The sequence below is a fragment of the Zonotrichia albicollis genome, chromosome W (assembly GCF_047830755.1).
Source record: "Zonotrichia albicollis isolate bZonAlb1 chromosome W, bZonAlb1.hap1, whole genome shotgun sequence".
NCBI classification, from domain to species: Eukaryota; Metazoa; Chordata; class Aves; order Passeriformes; family Passerellidae; genus Zonotrichia; species Zonotrichia albicollis.
In genome coordinates, this window is record NC_133859.1 from 3,078,555 (window position 1) to 3,097,593 (window position 19,039).

The 19,039-nt window shown below is 44.7% G+C and overlaps 2 long non-coding RNA genes across 5 annotated transcripts in view; one reads left to right on the top strand and one right to left on the bottom strand.

The window, feature by feature from the left end:
• The window catches only part of LOC141726963 (uncharacterized), a 51,543-nt gene that overhangs the window by 12,463 nt on the left and 20,041 nt on the right, over positions 1-19,039 (bottom strand). The window contains exon 3 of one of the 4 annotated variants that reach the window (XR_012577923.1): positions 1,613-1,701. This is a non-coding gene — a long non-coding RNA (uncharacterized LOC141726963). Of the gene's footprint in view, positions 1-1,612; positions 1,702-11,588; positions 16,591-19,039 lie in introns of those variants that run through there. The other 3 variants (XR_012577920.1, XR_012577922.1, XR_012577919.1) reach the window with 3 other exon arrangements.
• On the top strand, positions 2,935-11,637 carry LOC141726964 (uncharacterized). The gene is made up of 2 exons (XR_012577924.1): positions 2,935-9,906; positions 10,882-11,637. It is a non-coding gene; the product is annotated as an uncharacterized LOC141726964 (long non-coding RNA).

Here is a 19,039-nt window from a genome sequence, read left to right on the forward strand (position 1 = left end):
GGAGAATTTTCTCCTGTATGTGGCCGGCGCTGTAAATAAACATACCGAGCTTTACAACTTTTATAAAGTTGTGAGGTTTCTTCTTTTCTCCGCAAAACACTTCAATCCTCCCTCGAGTAAGAGAAAACAACAAGATAAAAAAACATGTAAAGGAACAACATGAAAACATCATGATCAGTGAGAAAGAAGTTAAATCCCACATGGTAGGGATGAGGAGATACCTTGATTTTAGAGCTGAAATCCTCTTATAAACTATGGAGAAAATACTCTTTTCCCTATAACACATGAAACTACGGTGAGATGAAGAGTTCAATTGATATCGAGCACAGGCCTCCATGCTAAAGTAAACAGATATTAAAGTAGCTGTAATTCCATGAGAAGTTTGAACAGAAAGAGAGTAGTCCTGTGCCCCTAGAAGAAGATCTCTGTTCGCAGAAATGAAGATGATTTTAGAAATGGATAATGAGGACTTTTACCTTTGACCAACTCATCTTTAAACCAATACCCCATAAGTCAACATAACACATAAACAAACTATGGGAAGGCTTGTAGAAAATAGGAGGGGCTTCACAATAGCAGATTTTCTCTGTGCAGCTGCTATTCATAACAAAATTGAGAACCACGAGAGAACTGTTTTTTCTCTTGTGGAGAAGTCTCCATAACATTAACAAGAGAGACTGCTCTCCTTAAGTGAACTGAACAAAGACTATTTTAAAAGTGATAAACTAACTGGAAATTTTAAGTTTTGTTTCTTTACATTATCAGTAGAAAAAAAAAAAAGGTTGAGGGGAGAGGAGAAATGTTAGGAAAGGTTTGTCTTGATTCTTACTCCTTTTTTTTCTTTTAGTTACTGTTAATAAAATTTTCTTTATACACTTTTAAAGTTTTGACCCTACTTTACCTTTCTCCTAATCCTATCTCACAACAGGAAGTGAGTACATTGGTGATTGGCCAACACCAAAACATACCACAATCTTTGGTACATTAAGTTGAGAAATCTTAAAATTGGAAAAACCTTAAATTAGCAAACCAAAACCACTATACAAAATTTGTGTTTCTACCCTGTTTCAAACTTAAACCAGCACAGTGGCATTGGTGGCATAGTGGGTAGAAGGAATTTTTGCTTTGAACATCCACCCTAGCACCGGTAGTCAGGGTGCCAGGAGGAGTTGTGGTTTAGTGTCTATTACTTTTGAGGTGGCGTGGACTTCTTTATAGGCTGGTTTGTTTTTTTTTTTTTTGGTTTTTTTTTTTTTTTTGGTTGGAGTGTAGATAGCCTCAGACTTTCTGTAGCTTTGACTTTAAAATCTTAGTGGTCTGTTGTTGAGGGTTTCTTGCAGGACAATGGACATATGCATAATCCAGCCCTCACAGAAATTGAGTAGAAGGTCACAATGTCCTTGAGGACATGAAAGAGGAAGAGCACACTCAGCAGTAAACAAGTCCAGGATGTAAGGCAGGATGTAAAGGCGAAACAAGAAAGCGCAGCGAGATGCATGAAGAAGAATAACTAATCAACTGAAAGCTTAATATGCATGCACAGAAGGGCTTAACCAATCATGCATTAGCTTGAGGTGTGTGAACAGTAGAATGCAGTATAAATATAGCTTACTTTTTGCAATAAATCAGCTTCACTTGATCACATTGATCATGGCGTGATGTCCCATTCTTGATCCTCCGCAGTCTATGGATACTGACAGCCTGGTCAGAGAGAGAAACAGATAAACTTTCCCAGGAATTGTTCTGGGGAGTTTTGAGAAGGCTGAGAGAAGGAATTAAAACAATCTTGCAGCTGGTGTTTTGAACAGGTGTTTTCTCATAAGATGTTTACCAAAGGGTGTTTCCTTAATTAGCCAATCATGTGAAGGGTGTTGAGTAAGAACCAATCAGGTTCTGGGTGAACGATGTTGGTTATAAATATTGTGAGATTGTAATAAAGGAGCCTTTTGCCTCTGAAAATGTATGGAGTCAAGTGTTGCCTTTCTTCCCGTTCCTGACTCAACGGTGACATCTGGTGACCCCTCGTGAAATTGCAGGATGGACGGGACGCGTCAGACCCTCTTCCGGAAAACCCGTGGCGTCCCGCCGGTGCCCTCATGATCAGACACTTTCTGTCCTCCTAGAGAGTTAACAGTGACCTTTCTCTGTGTCCTCCTGGAGATCTGTCCCTTTGGGACCGTGGGTTTTGGCCCGAATAGCCTAAGAGCTGGGCAAGGAACCGTTTCTCCAACACAGCAACTGCCTATATCCTGGGGTAAGCTTGCAGGCTGTTGGGAAGGGTTGCCTTTACCATGGGCAACCAGCTTTCTGTAGAGGAAAATGTAATTCTTTCTGTGTGGACAAATATGATATCTCATAAGGAGATTGCTGTGTCAGAAGACTCAGAAGACTCCCTCCGCATTTTATTAGACTGGGCTAAAGCTCATGGCTTCCCAGTAGATGTGAAAACTGCATTTGATCCACAGACTTGGGACGCATTGGGCGATTGTCTGTAGTATGGGGTCATTAAGGGAGATAAGACCGCACCCCTTTTAGTACCGACTTGGGGAGTCCTTTCCAGAGCAATACGGGGCTGGACCCCAAGGGAAAGCGAATCAACTTTGGTAGCTATGTCCCAATAGGACCTGGAGGAGCGCCCCCCCCCCCCCCCCCAGCCCTGCAGGCAGCGGCGGGGGCGTCTCTGCCACAGTCGGCATTGTTCCAGCTGCCGGCGATACCCGTTTCTGCTCCACAAGCAGCAGCGGGCATGTCTTTTTCCTGACCAGCCTCGCCCCAGTCACCGACGCCAGCTTTCCCTACTCTACAAGCCACCGGACCCTGCATAGCAACCCCGCTCTCTCCATCGCAGCGACCTTTTTACAGCCAGCTGGCTCCATTGTCTCTGCCACTGGCTCCTCCTCCCCCTGCACCACAGGTGGGGGCGGAACTGCTTCCGCCACCGGCGAGTGACGCAGCTGGACCAACAGCTCCTTCAGTGCCAGCTATGGAGCCTACACGAATGTACCGGCCACACCCTCCTGCATTGCCATTGCCCACCGGTGCTCCTCTGTTCCAGCTAACGTCGCACGCCCCGTCAGTTGTTCCTCCCTCTTCTGTGGCGCAGGCGCAAGAAGCACTGGCAGAGGCACCTGTACCGCTTTCACTGTCGGTAAATGCCGCGATCGGAGCTGGGGGTCTCTTCCGCCCCTCCGCTTTCATCGGCGCAAATGGAACAACTGTCTCCTCCTCCCCTCCCGTGCGGCGTGTGGATCAGCTGACTTGATGCCTTTTGCAGTTCTACCACCTCAGTCCGTGCCATACGCCACGTGTGGGGCCGCGCCGACAGTGGCTGTGCCGACAGCAGCTGGCTTCTCCACACCGCAGCTTGTGGCTGTGCCCCCAGCCGCAACAGCGGCTGGGTTTTCCTCTCTGCTCGCCATGAGCGGGTCCCCCGCCAAACCGCCTGCTGCTGACTTCCCCGCCTTGGGACTCGCAACCAGCTCCACTGCTTTGGTTCCTCCAGCCGGCCCGCCCCCCCTCGGAGACGCGAACTATGACACTGAGGGAGATCAACAGCACACCTCGCCGCTTCCAGCTGGCCCGCCCCCCGCCGCTTCCTTCAGGCTGCCCCGGGACACACGCAGTGACACTGAAGATGACCAGAGTCCGCTCGGGGCCAACATCCTCCTGGGACCAGCACTTTCCCTGGGACGGGCCCTTCTTGCCCCATGGGGTCCCCGCCGTTCCTTGGAGCGCCCCATGTGTCCCACTCTCATTTCTGGAGTGGCGTCCGGGAGGGCTATGGCTCGTTCCATGCCCGGGAGGGGTGAGGGATGGGCGGAACGCCGGGGAGTTGGCCGAGAAGTCGGTTGTGTGGTAGGGGAGGGCGGTGAAGGAGAAAGCGGGAGTGGCTTGCTTGTCCTGGGGCGGGCGCGGGCTGTGCCAGGGACCTCAAATCCAGGGCAAAATTCCATATTCCCTGGAAAGCCCCTCCTTTCCATTTGCCAACACGGAACAGTGGCCGTGGAGGGAGCGGGGGGAGGAGGGAGCTGCGCTGTGGGATGGAGTAGATTTTTTCACCCTCTCCTGCATTCCTTCCTTTCCCTCTCCTAACGTGAAAAGCTGGAGGTAGGGAACAAACCAAGTGGATCTGGGCTCGGCAGGGGCGGAGTGGTGGCGTCCACGTCATTGCCCCGATGCTGGCATCTGAAAATACTGAGAAAAAAAATGGTACACTGACGGCTTAGAGTGCTGGAAAGGCATGAGTCAGGCTCAGCCCAATTGGTCGAATTGAAGGCTGTTTCCATGGCATTCCAGAAATTTTCTCAGGTGCCTCTGAACTTGGTCACTGATTCTGCCTATGTCGCAGACATAACTAAACAATTGTTCACTTCTGAAAGAGGTCAATAATGCAGTTTTGTTTCAGTTATTGAAAACTTTGTGGTGTGTGATTCAGACCCGAGTTCATTTGTATTACATCCTGCACATTTGGAGTCACACCAATTTACCAGGTTTCATAACAGAAGGTAGTTCCAGAGCTGACAGGTTAGCTAACCCTGCATGGGTAGCGCCCCAGCCTGAGAAGATTGTGCAAGCCAAAGCGTTGCATGATTTTTTCCATCAAAGTGTACATACCCTGCAGAAACAATTTCACTTAACGCCAACTGAGGCTTGTGACATTGTCAGTTCTTGTGCTGACTGTCATGGACTTGCTGCACCTTTACCAGTGGGGGTGAACCCCAGAGGCCTAAAAGCCTTGCAGCTTTGGCAAACAGATGTTACTCATATTGCCAAATTTGGCCGACATAAGTATGTGCACGTGTCTATTGGCACCTTCTCCTCTGCTATGTGGGCATCTGCTCATACTGGAGAAAAGGGTCATGATGTGATTGCCCATTGGAGGATGGCTTTTGCAATTCTGGGTATACCTTCTTCTGTGAAAACTGATAATGGTCCTGTCTACATCTCACAGAAGATGCAGCAGTTATTGTGCTTATGGGGAGTCTCACACAAACTTGGTGTTTCACATTCTCTAACTGGTCAAGCCATTGTTGAATGTGCTCATGGCACTTTAAAGTGTGTTCTGGAAAAACAAAAAAGGGGAATGCCTGGAGAAACTCCGCACAGTTGATCGGAAAAAGCTCTATATACAATCAATTATCTTACAGTGCTACAAAATTCAAACAATCCTGTCATTCCAAATCATTTTCTCTCGTTGCAATCTTCAGGTGAGATGCACCTGCCTTGAGCGAAAGTCTGGATATGGGACCTAACCACTAATAAGTGGGAGGGCCTGTGCAACCTTATCACTTGGGACCGTGGGTATGCATGCGTTTCCACAGATACTGGGGTATGGTGAATACCTGTGAGGTGTGTTTGCCCTGGCTTGTGTCACCAAAAACAGAATGTGGCCAACAGACAACCTTTGAATGATGGTCAAGATGCCGACCATCAATCAGATGGCCCCTCTACGAGTGGGGAATGAACATTCTATCTTTTCATTGTTTCTGGAAAAGGGCTGTTGACAAGTTAGACTGCCAGTTCTTTGAGCAGACTAATGAAGTTTTGTTACTGTATTAGAATTAGTAACTGATCTTTTAGAATCCATAGTTAATTTCTTGTAAGAAGGAACAAGGCTTGATTGTAAAGAATTTGATGGTATATGTTGGAAATCTCTCTGACCATTCTAAGTCAGCATCCGATTGAGGTTCTGACTGATAACTGGCAAATTGCTAAGGGAACCTCTGGAGCTGTGTTTGTTCTCCCTCCTGCAAAGGGCCCTGCATGGGATTACAAATGCTGCCTTCCTCTTTAAACAAAAAGGGCTGTGGATACTGACATCCTGGTCAGAGAGAGAAACAGAGAAACTTTCCCAGGAATTGTTCTGGGGAGTTTTGAGAAGGCTGAGAGAAGGAATTAAAACAATCTTGCAGCTGGTGTTTTGAACAGGTGTTTTCTCATAAGATGTTTACCAAAGGGTGTTTCCTTAATTAGCCAATCATGTGAAGGGTGTTGATTAAGAACCAATCAGGTTCTGTAATAAAGCCTCTGTTCTGGTCTTATTACCAAGCAGTGCAAAATAGCTCGGGAGCTCAGTCCCCAAGGAGACAGGGTGCCCGAAGCTAAGCTAGCTCGAGGCCGATGCCGCAGGGCTACCCTCTAGCAAGCATGGTGATTATCAGTTCTATTGGTGATTGCAAGCTCTCTTAGGGTTTCAGCTCTTGCTTGCTAGGTAGGGGTGCCCCCAGGCTGAGGCTGCAGCAGACGGCTAGAGAGGAGAAGGAGACGTGCTGGCGGTTCCACAGAGATGGCTTTATTGGGGAAGTCTGTGAAGGGTCCCAGTGACAGCTCTTCTTCTGTCGAATGGGCTAAAGTATGCCTCTTTTATAGGGTTCGGGGGGATCCAGATTTGACCAATAGTAAGGGTTAAGTGACATAGCCTATAGGGTTACAGAGATAAACTATGGGGTGGGGGTCAGGGAGATGGGAACTTCTTTTGCTGTCTCAGCATTCCTATTGTTCAGATTCTCCATGGAGCTTTACCTAGTTCCATGGGGTTTACTACGGTTCTGATGAACGATGTTGGTTATAAATATTGTGAGATTGTAATAAAGGAGCCTTTTGCCTCTGAAAATGTATGGAGTCAAGTGTCGCCTTTCTTCCCGTTCCTGACTCAATGGTGAGAGTGGTCGGCTTCAAGTCTTACAAGGCACCTGCCAAAGGCTTTAGGACAGACCATGGCTCCCAGCTGTAGAGTAGAACATGTTCTTTATATTTGGTTTTGTCTTGATTGGGCTAAGGGCTATTGTATGAGTCATCTCTTGCTTGATTTGGGTAACGGCTTGTTGTTGTTCAGGGCTCTATTGGAAAGTGTTCTTTTTGTGGGTGACTGTGGATGTGACAGCCTGGCCAGAGAGCGAAAAAACTAGATAAGTTTTCCCAGAATCGGCTTGTGAGACTTTAGGGAGTTGCAGAGAAACAATGATAGCTTGTTATTATAAACAACCTGCAGGTGGTGTTTTCCTACTCTCTGTTTTCCTGTTTTTCTCAAAGATTGATTATAAGAAAGATGTTTTTGTTAATTAGCCAATCAGGTGAAATGTATTGATTAATTGACCAATCTGGTTTGTCTCTATTGGAACAGTGTATAAAAGAGAGATTTTTGAAGTAAAGCTGGATGCTGTGCAAACCAGCCTTCTGGTGAGTCTGTGTCATTTCTTACTCAACAGCAACAGGTGAGTAGGTAGACAGGGCTTACAATTTGGCTGTACTTAGGAATATGCATTCTCAAAGAGCCTATGGTGCTTAGGAAAGCTTGTGATCTTTTTTGTTGGTTGGTGGAGACTGTTATGATCTTGTTGATGACATCGGTGGGAATCTGACACTGTCAGTCTTGCCACTTTACTCTCAGGAATTGATTTTCTCAATAGGTTCTTTAATTTTGTTCTTCTTGATGGCAAAATCCGCTTCTTGGAGAATTTGGATGATTTTCTCTCTTTTCTTAAATACTTCTGTTGTCATGTTCTCCTAGACAATCATGTCATCAATGTATTGTAGATGTTTTTGAGCTTCACTCTTTTTTAGTGTAGCCTGAATCAGTCTATGGCAGATGGTGGGACTGTGCTTCTACTTTTGGGGCAATTGGTTTTAGGTGTACTGCATTCCTCTCTATGTGAAGGCAAACTGAGGCTTGCATTCTGTTGCTAAAGAATGGAGAAAAATGCATCGCAATGTTAATAGTGGCATTGCTGCCTTGGATTCTAGCTTGTATTGGAGTTCTAGCATGTTTGGCACAGCAGCGCTCAGTGGTGGAGTAATTTCATTCAAGGCACAATAGTCTATAGTCAATCTCTATTCTCCTTCAGATTTGCGCATAGGCTAAATGGGGCTGTGTTGGGATTTTAGCTGACTAGAGATTGGAAAAGTACAAGGCCATGGCTAATTCCAAGTCCTGCACCTGCAAGATAGCGTGTCCTTGGGCTTAGCTGTAGTATGATAACAAATAGTGAAAGAGACATGAGAAAAGAGAGATGTAACCCCTGAGGAATGGGGAAGAGCTGGTGTTGTGGTGTGCCCAATGGACGGTGTAAATTACAGAATATTCATGAACTTATTACTTGCTGTATAAGTGTCTGATGCTCTCTTCAATAAATGGAACTTGCTGATGACTCATATTGAGCCCCGAGTTTTCCCCTCACCCGACAGGGCTGTTGAAAGGTGAGTGGGTTTTGTTGACTACCCTTTGGCTCTCTAGCTCATGGATCATTTTGTGGATGGGGATTATGGCATTTCGAGTTCTTCTGTACTGTTGGCAGTGCATTGTTGAGGTGGCAATTGGTATTCATTGGTCTTCTACCTTTAGGAGTCTTATTGTAGATGGGTTTTCTGATAGTCTAGGCAAAGTGTTTAATTTCTTGATGCCTTCTGTCTCTATAGCTGCTATCTTAAATGCCCACTTGAGTCCCTTTGGGTCTTTGAAATATCTACTTTGGAGGAAGTCTATGCCCAAAATGCATGGGGCCTATGGGCCAGTCACAATAGGGTGTTTCTTCCACTAATTTCTAGTCAGGCTCACATCAGCTTCTGCCTAAGTAAAATCTTTGTGATCGCCTTGTCACGCCAGCAATAGAAACAGATTCTGCCCCCACATGTCTCAATGGGATTAATGTGCACTGCGCACCACTGTTGACTAAGGCTTTGTATTTTTGTGGTTCTGATTTGCTAGGTTAACGAATCTACATAGTATAAAAAACACAGTTTTCCCTAGCTTCTACATGGTCAGAGGCAGGGCTCCTCTAAGCTTGGTTATCTTTTTTTCCCTGGGCATATGTCTTGGAGGTTCCTTCAAGGGGATTGAACGTGTTGTCATCTGTTGTAGTGTGTTTTTATACTTTGTCATACTTTGTAATAGTTTTGTTTTTGTATCCCTGAATGTTTCCCAAATGGTTTATCCCAGATTGTACCCCTCTCCCTTTACCTGTGTATTCCCTTTCCCTTGCTGAGATCATCCCCAAATCCCCACCCTGGCTGTCTGTCAATCACTCAGCATCCCATCCCCTCCATCTAGAAGCTTTGGTCCAGGACGTCGAGTGATTAGCCAGAGGCTAGGGGTCAGCCCCCCAATCCTTGCCCCATACGCTGTCCTAAATGTCTATCCCCCAGTATCCATCCCTTAGGGTGACTTATTGGTTAGTAAAATGTTATATACTTTCGGTTTCTACCTCCCTTTAAATGTAACCTTGGCACATCTGCCGGGGCTCTCAGCATGAGGCCCCCTGAGGTGTAGACTCCTAGAATAAAACCTTGGATTAACCCCTGCTGAGAGTTGGCCCTTTATCTTCTACCAATGTCTCTAGTGTCTCTTCTGCTGCAAAGGCGACTAGCCTAGCTGCCCTCAGTACCCTTGGGGTGCAAGAGAGTGTTTCCCCGCTGTTGGCCGTGTTGGGGCTGCCCCCCCCCCCCCCCGCTGTCTGCAGACTCGGGGCTGGCTGGGGTTCCTGAGAGGCTCCCAGAGAGACAGAGACAACTTGACTGCCCTCTGAAAAAGCAGGTTTTAGATTTTAAATACAATAAGCTTAAAGATCAGAATTCCCCAAAAGAGAACCTTCCAAAAAACTAAATAAAGAGCTCTCCTTTTTCCAGCACTATGACAAAAATAGGGTGGATCCAATTCCGGCACGGGGAGGGGGGACAAAAGAACAAGTTTAGGAGATGTGCCTGTGCCAAGTCAGATACTGGCATTGGACAAGACAGAACATTCATTTAATGGCGACAGTCGCAGACCAATTCTAACCACCAATTCTCCCCATAACTGTTACAGATTGGCATTGACAGAGCCTCTCCATCTCAAGGACACTAACTGGCATTTCATAACTGTTAACCCTGAACAGCCAGGTACTTGGACAAAGCTTTGCTAGAAACATCACAGTAAGTATGTTGTCCTTGGGGACACAAAACACACACCCCAGGAAATTAACATTCCTCCAGGTCTCATATGATCAGACCCGAAGCAGTTTGTCATTTGGCTCCACTGTACTCACCCACCCGTGTACCTGCCCAAAGGCCAAATAATAGCCCAAGCCATCCCAGTGCCTGAGCCTCCATGGGACCAGGAGCAGGCAGAAACCCTCAGAAATGAACTCCATCCCAATGTCTGCTGGACTCAGGTACTGGGAAGAGAAAAACCCAAGATATCATGTGCGTTGCACCGAGGTGGGGAGTACAAATCTATGCAAGGACTTCTAGATACTGGAGCAGATGTTACGATCATTCCCTCCAAGGAGTGGCCATCACATTGGGAATTTCAAACCGTGGCAGGACACATGCAAGGTGTAGGGGGCATCCAATTAGCAAGACAATCAAAAATCATCGTCCAAATTAAGGGACCGAATGGCAAAGTGGCTTCTATATGCTCATTTGTTTTAGACTACACAGAGCCCCTCTGGGGCAGAGATTTGATGGTTCAGTGGGAAACCACAATTGACATCCCAGAAACCCCACAGGTTTTCCGGGAGGCAGCCACTGAAGAGCGCCCTACCCAAAAGCTGATTTGGAAAACTGATACTCCAGTGTGGGTAGAACAGTGGCCACTCAAGAAAGGAAAATTAAAGGTACATGAAGAGCTCGTAGAGGAGCAGTTAAAAAAAGGTCACATCATGGAGACCACATCACCGTGGAACTCCTCTGTCTTTTTCATAAAAAAACCCAACAAAGAGAAGTGGCAGCTCCTCCATGACCTCCGTCAAATCAACAACGTTATTGAGGACATGGGCTCTCTACAACTAGGGATGCCCTCAATAACCATGCTTCCACATAACTGGTTTTTAGCTGTGATTAACATCAAAGACTGCTTTTTTCAAATTCCCCTGCATCCTGACAATGCCCTGTGTTTTGCCTTCTCAGCTCCCACCATTAACCGAGAAGCCACATTGAAGAGATACCACTGGAAAGTACCCCCACAAGGTCTCAAAGTGAGTCCTGTGATTTGCCAGAGGTATGTCTCTTCCTTGCTGTCCCCAGTCCATGAAGCTGCAGGAGATTCCATCATCCTGCACTACATAGATGACATCCTGGTGTGTGCCCCAACTGATGACATGCTTACTCACACACTTGACCTGACAAGCAGTGAATTGGTTGCTGCAGGGTTCGAGCTCCAAGAAGAAAAGATTCAAAAGATGCCACCTTGGAAGTACCTGGGTCACGAAATTGGAAAGCAGACCATTGTGCCGCAAAAATTAGCTATCAAAAACAACATCAAAACCTTAGCAGATCTCCATCAACTGTGTGGGTCTTAAACTGGGCAAGACCTTGGCTAGGCATTTCCAACGAGGACCTAGCCTCCCTTTTAAATTTGTTGAAAGAGGGAGATGTTTTGCAGAAAAAAGAAGAAAACCCCACAACTTTGTCAAAGTTGTAAAGCTTGGTATGTTTATTACAGCGCTGGACACATGCAGAGATTGCTCTCCTCAAAAGAGGCATGCGTACCTCTGAGAACTTCAGGTCTCTTTTTATCTCTCTCTCAAATACATATGCATACAATTTCACAATAGGTTCATACATATTCATTTTTATGGGTTTCGTGTGACTTTTATCACTAGTTCCTTTTTATAAAAAAAAAAATTCCGAGGTCAGGTTGACTTGCCCTTACAGCAGTCCCTGTCTCTATCATCTTCTGTCTCCCCCCCTTTATCTCTGTCCTTCGCTGAAGTAACTTCACTGAGCTTAGGCCTTGCAGTCTGGCTAAATAACTATGATTTCTAACCACAGATTCAACTCAAAAATGTACATTTCACCTAAATTAAAATGGATTTCTATCCTGGAAAATTTTCACTTTGCTTCATTCCCCCCTTTCCTAAAAGGAGGAAGTAAATTCTTTTACTTTGTACAAATTTCTATGACAACAAGTGTACTTTAGTGCTTTACCATGTGCGTTTGATAATGGATAATCTTAAACTTATTCTAACTAATATTAACAAAACTAGAGTAGGATGATACAACTTATTAAAGATTCTATTTGCAGTTGGTGACCACCCAAAGATCATATCCCACCAGTGATGATCTGCATTTTGTTCTATTCTTTGAAGAATTCTAGTTATTTCTTTTTGTATCACACTGGATAGTTCTCTCTGCTTCCTTGAGTTTTTCTTCAAGATCCTTAGTAGGTCTTGGTGCTTAATTAATTGTTTTACTAATGTACTGTCCATCCCAATAGGGGTAGGTGATAGTCTGTGAAACACTGTATAATTGGTTTTAACCAGCTGGTGGGATGTCACTGGTGCCAAGTACGAAAAATCACACCCGATAATCTTAACAAAATTACAAATACAGAAATTAGAATGATTTCTACTAGACAGAATAACATCATTGCTATCAATTTTTACAGCAGCACAGGCAGTTCTCAGGCATACACACCCTTTTCCAGTATATACGAGCACAGTTTTCTGGTCAGTGACTGGATGAACTTCGAAGTGACAAATACTCTGCGCAGTGTCTAAACACATCTTGGGCATTAATAGTATTGCTTTCACACATGAATCCCATCTGTTCTCTAGTAGTGCAGAATTCTAAGTTTACTGTCTGCCACTTTTCATTCATCTTTTCGTGCCCACACTCTATGTTCTGAAGGATAGAGTGTTGTTTCTTCATGGTTTAATCTTAGGGCAATGATGGGATGGATAACATAAACAGTGGCATTACATATGGTAAGCACAAAGGCAGTGGCCACATTAGAAACAGCATCATAGGTGAAATTCACCATAGTCTACCAGGATTGAAACTTCCTTTCAAAATCAATTGCATTATCCCAAACAATTCTCCGAATTTCAGCTGGAAAATTACCTTCACCCCCTTCCCGTATGATCAGAGCTGCTGTTGCTTGCATCTATAACTGTGCTTGTATACAACTGAAAGCTAAAGACACATTATCTTGAACTGTACTAAGTGCTTCTACTATTAACTTGTGGTCTTGGTCCCTGGCCTTTTCATACTTGCTTACTTTGGCAGTACTTTGAAATCTGCCACTGGCTTGTTCCTAATGCCAAGAGAGATGACTGTAAAGGCTGCTTCAATTTTGTTAGGCTACCTGCTGCAGTGGCCAGCTTATTCATCAGTATTTCTGAATCAATTCCATTTAAAACTCCTAATCCTGTCCTTAATATCTCAGTTAGATCCTTTCTTATTCTGCTATTGAGATATACTTGTCTTTGTAACTACGTTGTCTAACCTTCAAAGGATGTTTTTAGGAAGGAGGAGCAGACTGGTTGGATTTTTGAGATGTTAATTTGCATTATCAACGCCACACGTTTGAGAGACCATTCTGGACTGAATAATAGTTGTTGTTCACACACATTCTTTACTACGTAGGGGCCTGTTTCATACACTTTAGGTTCCAGTTTGGGTAGAGTCTGAACTATTTGAGTCCTAGTATGGGTTGTATACGGCCCTGCTGTTGTAAAAAGTGCAGTGTCTACTTTGAATTTAAATGAAAGTCTGATAGCAACTCGAACTCAAAGGCAGGTCGTTTCTACAGGCTGTATCAAGGTGAAATTACACCAACAGTCTGATTCAGTTAGGCTATCACAGACTTCCTGGTATTCATATACACCAGGGGAGGTTGAGACACTAATTACATCTGGTCTCTCATAAGCCGTCTTATTGATGACCTGGCACTTTACTTTGATTTCTTCTCCTCTGATTCTTTGAAGTCCCCACAGTTCTCATCCCTGCCATTCTTGCTTCTCATATACCCAATTCCCGTGGATTACTACAGTAGATATGTTTAAATCGTTTATCTCAGAAGGTTTTCCCATGGATCCAGTATACTGATTAAAAGCCTGGGACCAAGGCCGTTCAGCATTGCTTTGGATAGAGGTACTCTCTAGTTCTGAAACTTCAGTTATAATTCCATACAAAACAATTCTGTAAACTAAAGTATGAACTACCCCCAACCACAATATAAACATTTTGCCCGAGTAAGTTTTAGTCTCAGTTCATTGTCTCCTGGTGTCACTCTCCAAGGGACTTCTAGGGCTTTCTTCACTCCAGAGTGAAGGATCCAGGCATTCTGCTCCTTGATTTTGATTGCAGTGAAGGTGGTGAGAAGTACTTGCAGTGGTCTCTCCCACTGTGGTTCCAAAGTCTTCTCTGTAAGAGACTTAACATATACATCATCCCCAGGCTAACTCCCTGCTCCGAGTTCCAGCCACATGTTTCTCAATTTCTCTGAGCTGTTTGCTTAAAGCCACCATGTAGGTGGTCAGTGTTATCACCCTAATGTGGGTGGACATTGCCTTTGTATTCCATATGGTCTTCTATAAGGCATTTCAAAAGGATTCAGCATTCTTTTAGCTCAAGGTTTAGTTCGAATTTGCAGTAGTGCTAGTGGAAGAGCTTGGGGCTAGGGTTGATTAACTTCTTGCCCCAGTCTTACAATCTGCTGCTTAATCAAATGATTCATTTTCTCTACCTGGCTACTTGATTGGGGTAGTATGGAGTGTGAAGTTCCTAATCTATGCCCAGGTGGCTACTAAGCTGTTGCACTGCTCTGGAAATGAAATATTATTCTCTATCTGAGGATATTGTGGCTGGAACTCTGAAGTGTCTTGTAATAATACTCTGGTCACCTCTTGAGCTTTGACAGTTCTGGTGGGGAAAGTTTCTGGCCACCCTGAAAATGTATCTGTCAATACCAGTAAATACTGACACCCCCCTTTCCTTGGGAGTTCTGAAACATTAATTTTCCACTGCTGTACAGGCCCATGGCCTCTCCCAGTCTGACTGAGTTTTGGCCCGGGGGGTATTTTGGGGTTAGTCTGGAGGCAAGGATCACATTGTCGGCTTACTTGAGTGATAGTGGCATATAAATTCCTGACAACGATACAACAATTCTTTCAATCAGATGTGTGTTCTAGAAAGCCTGTGGAAATTACTACTTCAAAGTCAACACTTCATTTCAATGCACTCTGTATCACTCGCAGCCTTGGTCAATTTGGAAAAGGAGCTACACTATAAAAAGCTTTAAGTAGTTAGGCTCTAGTGTGTTTTCTAGTGCCCTTCCTTCACTAGTAACCACGAAAATGGGAAGGGATTACTAGCTCTCTTTCAATGGTAGCCCACCCCTTGCAGTTGTACGTCTCTTTTGATTAGTATTATTGTATCATGGCTTACCTTCGAGGAAAATCTGTACCTCACCCTTTGCTGCTTTCTTTGCCTCTCCATCCGCCAGCTCATTTCTTTCCTCCAATTTTAAGCTCACTCTCTGGTGTGCCTTAATATGCTTTTTCAGGTAGCTGAACTGCTTCCAGCAGCTGGATTGTCTCTTCTTTCCCTGTGAGGTCAGCAGTCCCCTCTCCTTCCAGATGGCTCCATGTGCATGCACAACTCTGAATGCCTTTTGCTGTTTCTAAGGCATGGGTCCATGAATTTATCTCAGCCTTCGGTGCAGAGGTACCTGTTGGTAAGGGTCCAGACTCTATTACCTCTCTGCAGGTAGTCACTGTGTACTTTGCATGTCGCTTTCCACTGGCAATGCAGCTACTCCTGTCAGTGAACCAGGTCTCTGCATCATCCAGAGGAGTGTCCTTTAAGTCTGGGCGGCTGGAGTAGGTAGCTTCAATGGTCTCCAGGCAATCATAGTTTACTGCTTCTCCTTGATTCCACTGAAAAAAGAAGCTGGGTTGACAATATTAGTCACCACTATCTCTACATCATCTTGCTCTACCATGATGGCCTGGTATTTCAGAAACCTCTCTGGTGAAAGCCAGTGGCCACCCTTTACTTCCAGTACTGCAGACACTGTGTGGGACACCAGCACAGTCATTTTTGTCCTAGGGTAGACTTGGGTGCCTCTTGAATATTCAGCACAAATGCTGCTACACCTCTGATGCAACCTGGCCATCCTTTGGCCGTTGCATCTAGTTGCTTAGAGAGGTAAGCAACTGCTTTTCAGTATTGACCTAAGTCCTGAGCCGAGGGCTCCCAGGGCAATTCCTTGCGTGGAAAAATAGAAAGAATGGTTTACTTACATCTGGAAGTCTCAAAGCTGGAGCTGACATGAGGGCACTCTCTAGCTGGTGAAAGGCCCGTGTGGCATCTTTTGTCCACTGGAGATCTCTGTTTCCATCAGCAATAAGAGAATAGAGGGGTCTGACGAGCAGTCCATAATTATGAACCCACAGCTGGCACTACCCTGCCATGCCTAAGAGGGTTCGGAGTTCCTTCATTGTCTGGGGTTCAGGGTTTGGCATAGGGCTTCCCTGCCTTAAAGTCTGCTGCTCAGCACTCACTTCTTACCCCAGGTAGATTACCTTCTGTTTCACTACCTGTGCCTTTTTCTTTGGGACTCTGTATCCTTGGAGTCCTAGGAAATTCAAAAGGCTTATCATCCAGGCTTCCCTCGTCCGAGTGGCTACTAGAAGATCATCCACGTACTGCAACAGCCTCCTTTCCTCTTGTGGAGCTTCCTGGGACTCTGGGTCTTTGCAAGCTGTTCTCCAATCGGAGTGGGGAATTTTGAAGCCTTCAGGCACATGGACTATGCGACCTTGTGTTTGAATGCAAAAATTTTCTGGCTGGCTTCGTGGATAGGGAGGCAAAAGAAGGCATCTCTTAGACCTAAAACAGTGAACCAGGTTAACTCAGGTGTTAAACAAGTTAGTAAGGTCTATGGATTTGCTACCACAGGGTATAAATTCTGTGTTATCTTATTGACAGCCCTCAATCCAGTACTATCAATTATTGGGCTGATTCCTTCCCTATCTTGCTTTTGAGGGTACTGCACAATTCTCACTGGTTGTGTTTCTTCCTTAAGCTTGATTACTATGTGGGGGCATTTTTCACCCTCCCTGGTACAGCAGAGGCCCATACCCTCAAAAACACTTATTTACTTATTCTAATATCTCTTTAATAATGTCTTTCTTAATTTCAATGGCTGTTAATGTTAAGCCTAACATCTTTCTATCATTTGCCTCCAGAGTAACCTTTCTCATTTGAGAATGTTTAGCAAATTGAGCGAATTGTACAAAAGCTTTTAAGTACACATAGTACACATGTTACTTTAAAGGTTTGCAAAAGTATGCCTTCTCAGACTGTCCAGTTGTTCCCCACACTACAACATAAACATTCTCCACAGGTACTAAAGCGTTACTTAAAACAATATATGGCCCTTGGGTGGACTAAAATTCTACCCTTTTCTTTCTTCTGATCTCACTGCATCTTGCAGAGGGGTCTGTTACCTCCTAGTTCTGGATGAAATTGAACTGCCAGGAGGGGAATGGGTTCGAGTGGGTATTCTTTTGGGGCCTAAGTCTTCTTCCCTTTTGGGGAGGTCATCTTTATCCTTCCTCCCTTACCTTAGGAGGAGCCTTTAACAAATCATGTGTACTCATTTTGCGAACTGTAATTGCTTTGCATTTCAGCATGATAATCTTTGTTTGACTTCATATGTTGCTATCTTATGCTGCATGCTGAACAACACGTTTGATTTTCTTTCTGTTTGCCTTGTTTTCCTTTTCAAGGGCCAAGACCAGAGGGCGATCTGATATCACAGTCTCTTTGCCATTCTGGGTGATTTCTTAAAACAAAAAGACATATCAGCATACAAAACTCCATCCCATTTACCTTCCTATTTTAAAACAGTATTAACTGCAATGAAGTATTATAAATCTTATTTTTTGAGCTGCTCCTACTGGCAGCCTTCTCTTAGTGAGCCCCTCCTAAAAGGGGCTAATTTAGGAACCTCTTTGCTCTGGTCAGTTCTCATTATATTTTTCTCCTTGCCCTATCTCGCTTCCACCCAAACTTCTCTTTACAAATCTTCACAGTAGTTTCTCAGTCTTCCTCCCACACTCCCACACAGCTCCAGGTGTCAGGTATCAGATGTGATTTCCCACACACAAGCTTTAAGATCTTAGATTCTGAATCAGCTTGATCAGAAACCTTTAATTTAGACTCGGGGCATGTGCCCTGACAGTCATTAGAACAGCAATACCAGCGTTTCTCACAAACACCGCACTGCAATAATACCCAAGCAGCGTGCCAGCCTCTTGATGCACCAAAGGCACCCTGAAATTGCCCGCAAAGGCAGGCTATTCCGTTTATTACAGAGAACTCTATATCCCTACAGCAGGCTGTTCCCAGTCCAGACTTACTATAGTACCAGCTCAAGTCTAGTCTCATAAACTCATTCATCTCTTCTATCTAAACTCTATTTTACAAAATATCAGTCTTTTCTAGTTCTCTTCTTGCACAATCTAATTAAGCACTGTGTCTACTTACACTTGTTTTGCTGCTTTGCAAAACGGCTGTGCTAGTCACAGCCGAAACTCTGATATGCCCACAGACACAGACACACGCACTCTCTCCCTCCCCCCTTTATCTCAAATTCACTAGAGCAGAGGCTTGAATTGCTGTGAGGGGGAGAATTCTTGGAATTCCTTTAATTCGCTTTATCACAGTTAAGCATAAATCACCATACCATAGTTCTTCTGTGTAAAATGCTACTCTTGTTGCAAACAAAATCTTAAAATCTCCACAAACACCACTATACAATCTGAGAATCCAATTACCACAATGCAGTGGAAGAAAATCACCACACAAAACCACTGGGAAAGGGCATATCTCTCAAAATGCCCACTTTTCTCAACACAACACAGCATACCATAAATCAGCCTTTACTCACATCAGTTTTCCCTGGACACAATCAAAATAACAAAAATAACAGCACACAGTCCAGAGATCAAGTCCAAACATCCAGGGCAAAGGAACTCTCTGAGCTCATACTCACGGTTAAAATGTACCACTCTACACAAATCACTACATTTAAACACAATAAATACCATCACTGACATTCCTCCACTCGCTTCTCCGTGGGGCACTTCTCTCCCTGCCCCCGCAGCCTGCTTCAGCCGGTGCCTCAGGCCTCACTCGGCTGCTACAAACACGGGTAGTACTCACCCCCTGCACTGTAGGGCACTGTAGATTTACTCTCATTTATACACCATACACTTATACACTTGCACAATTAGAAACACAGTGCACTGACCACCCAATGCATTAACCATAC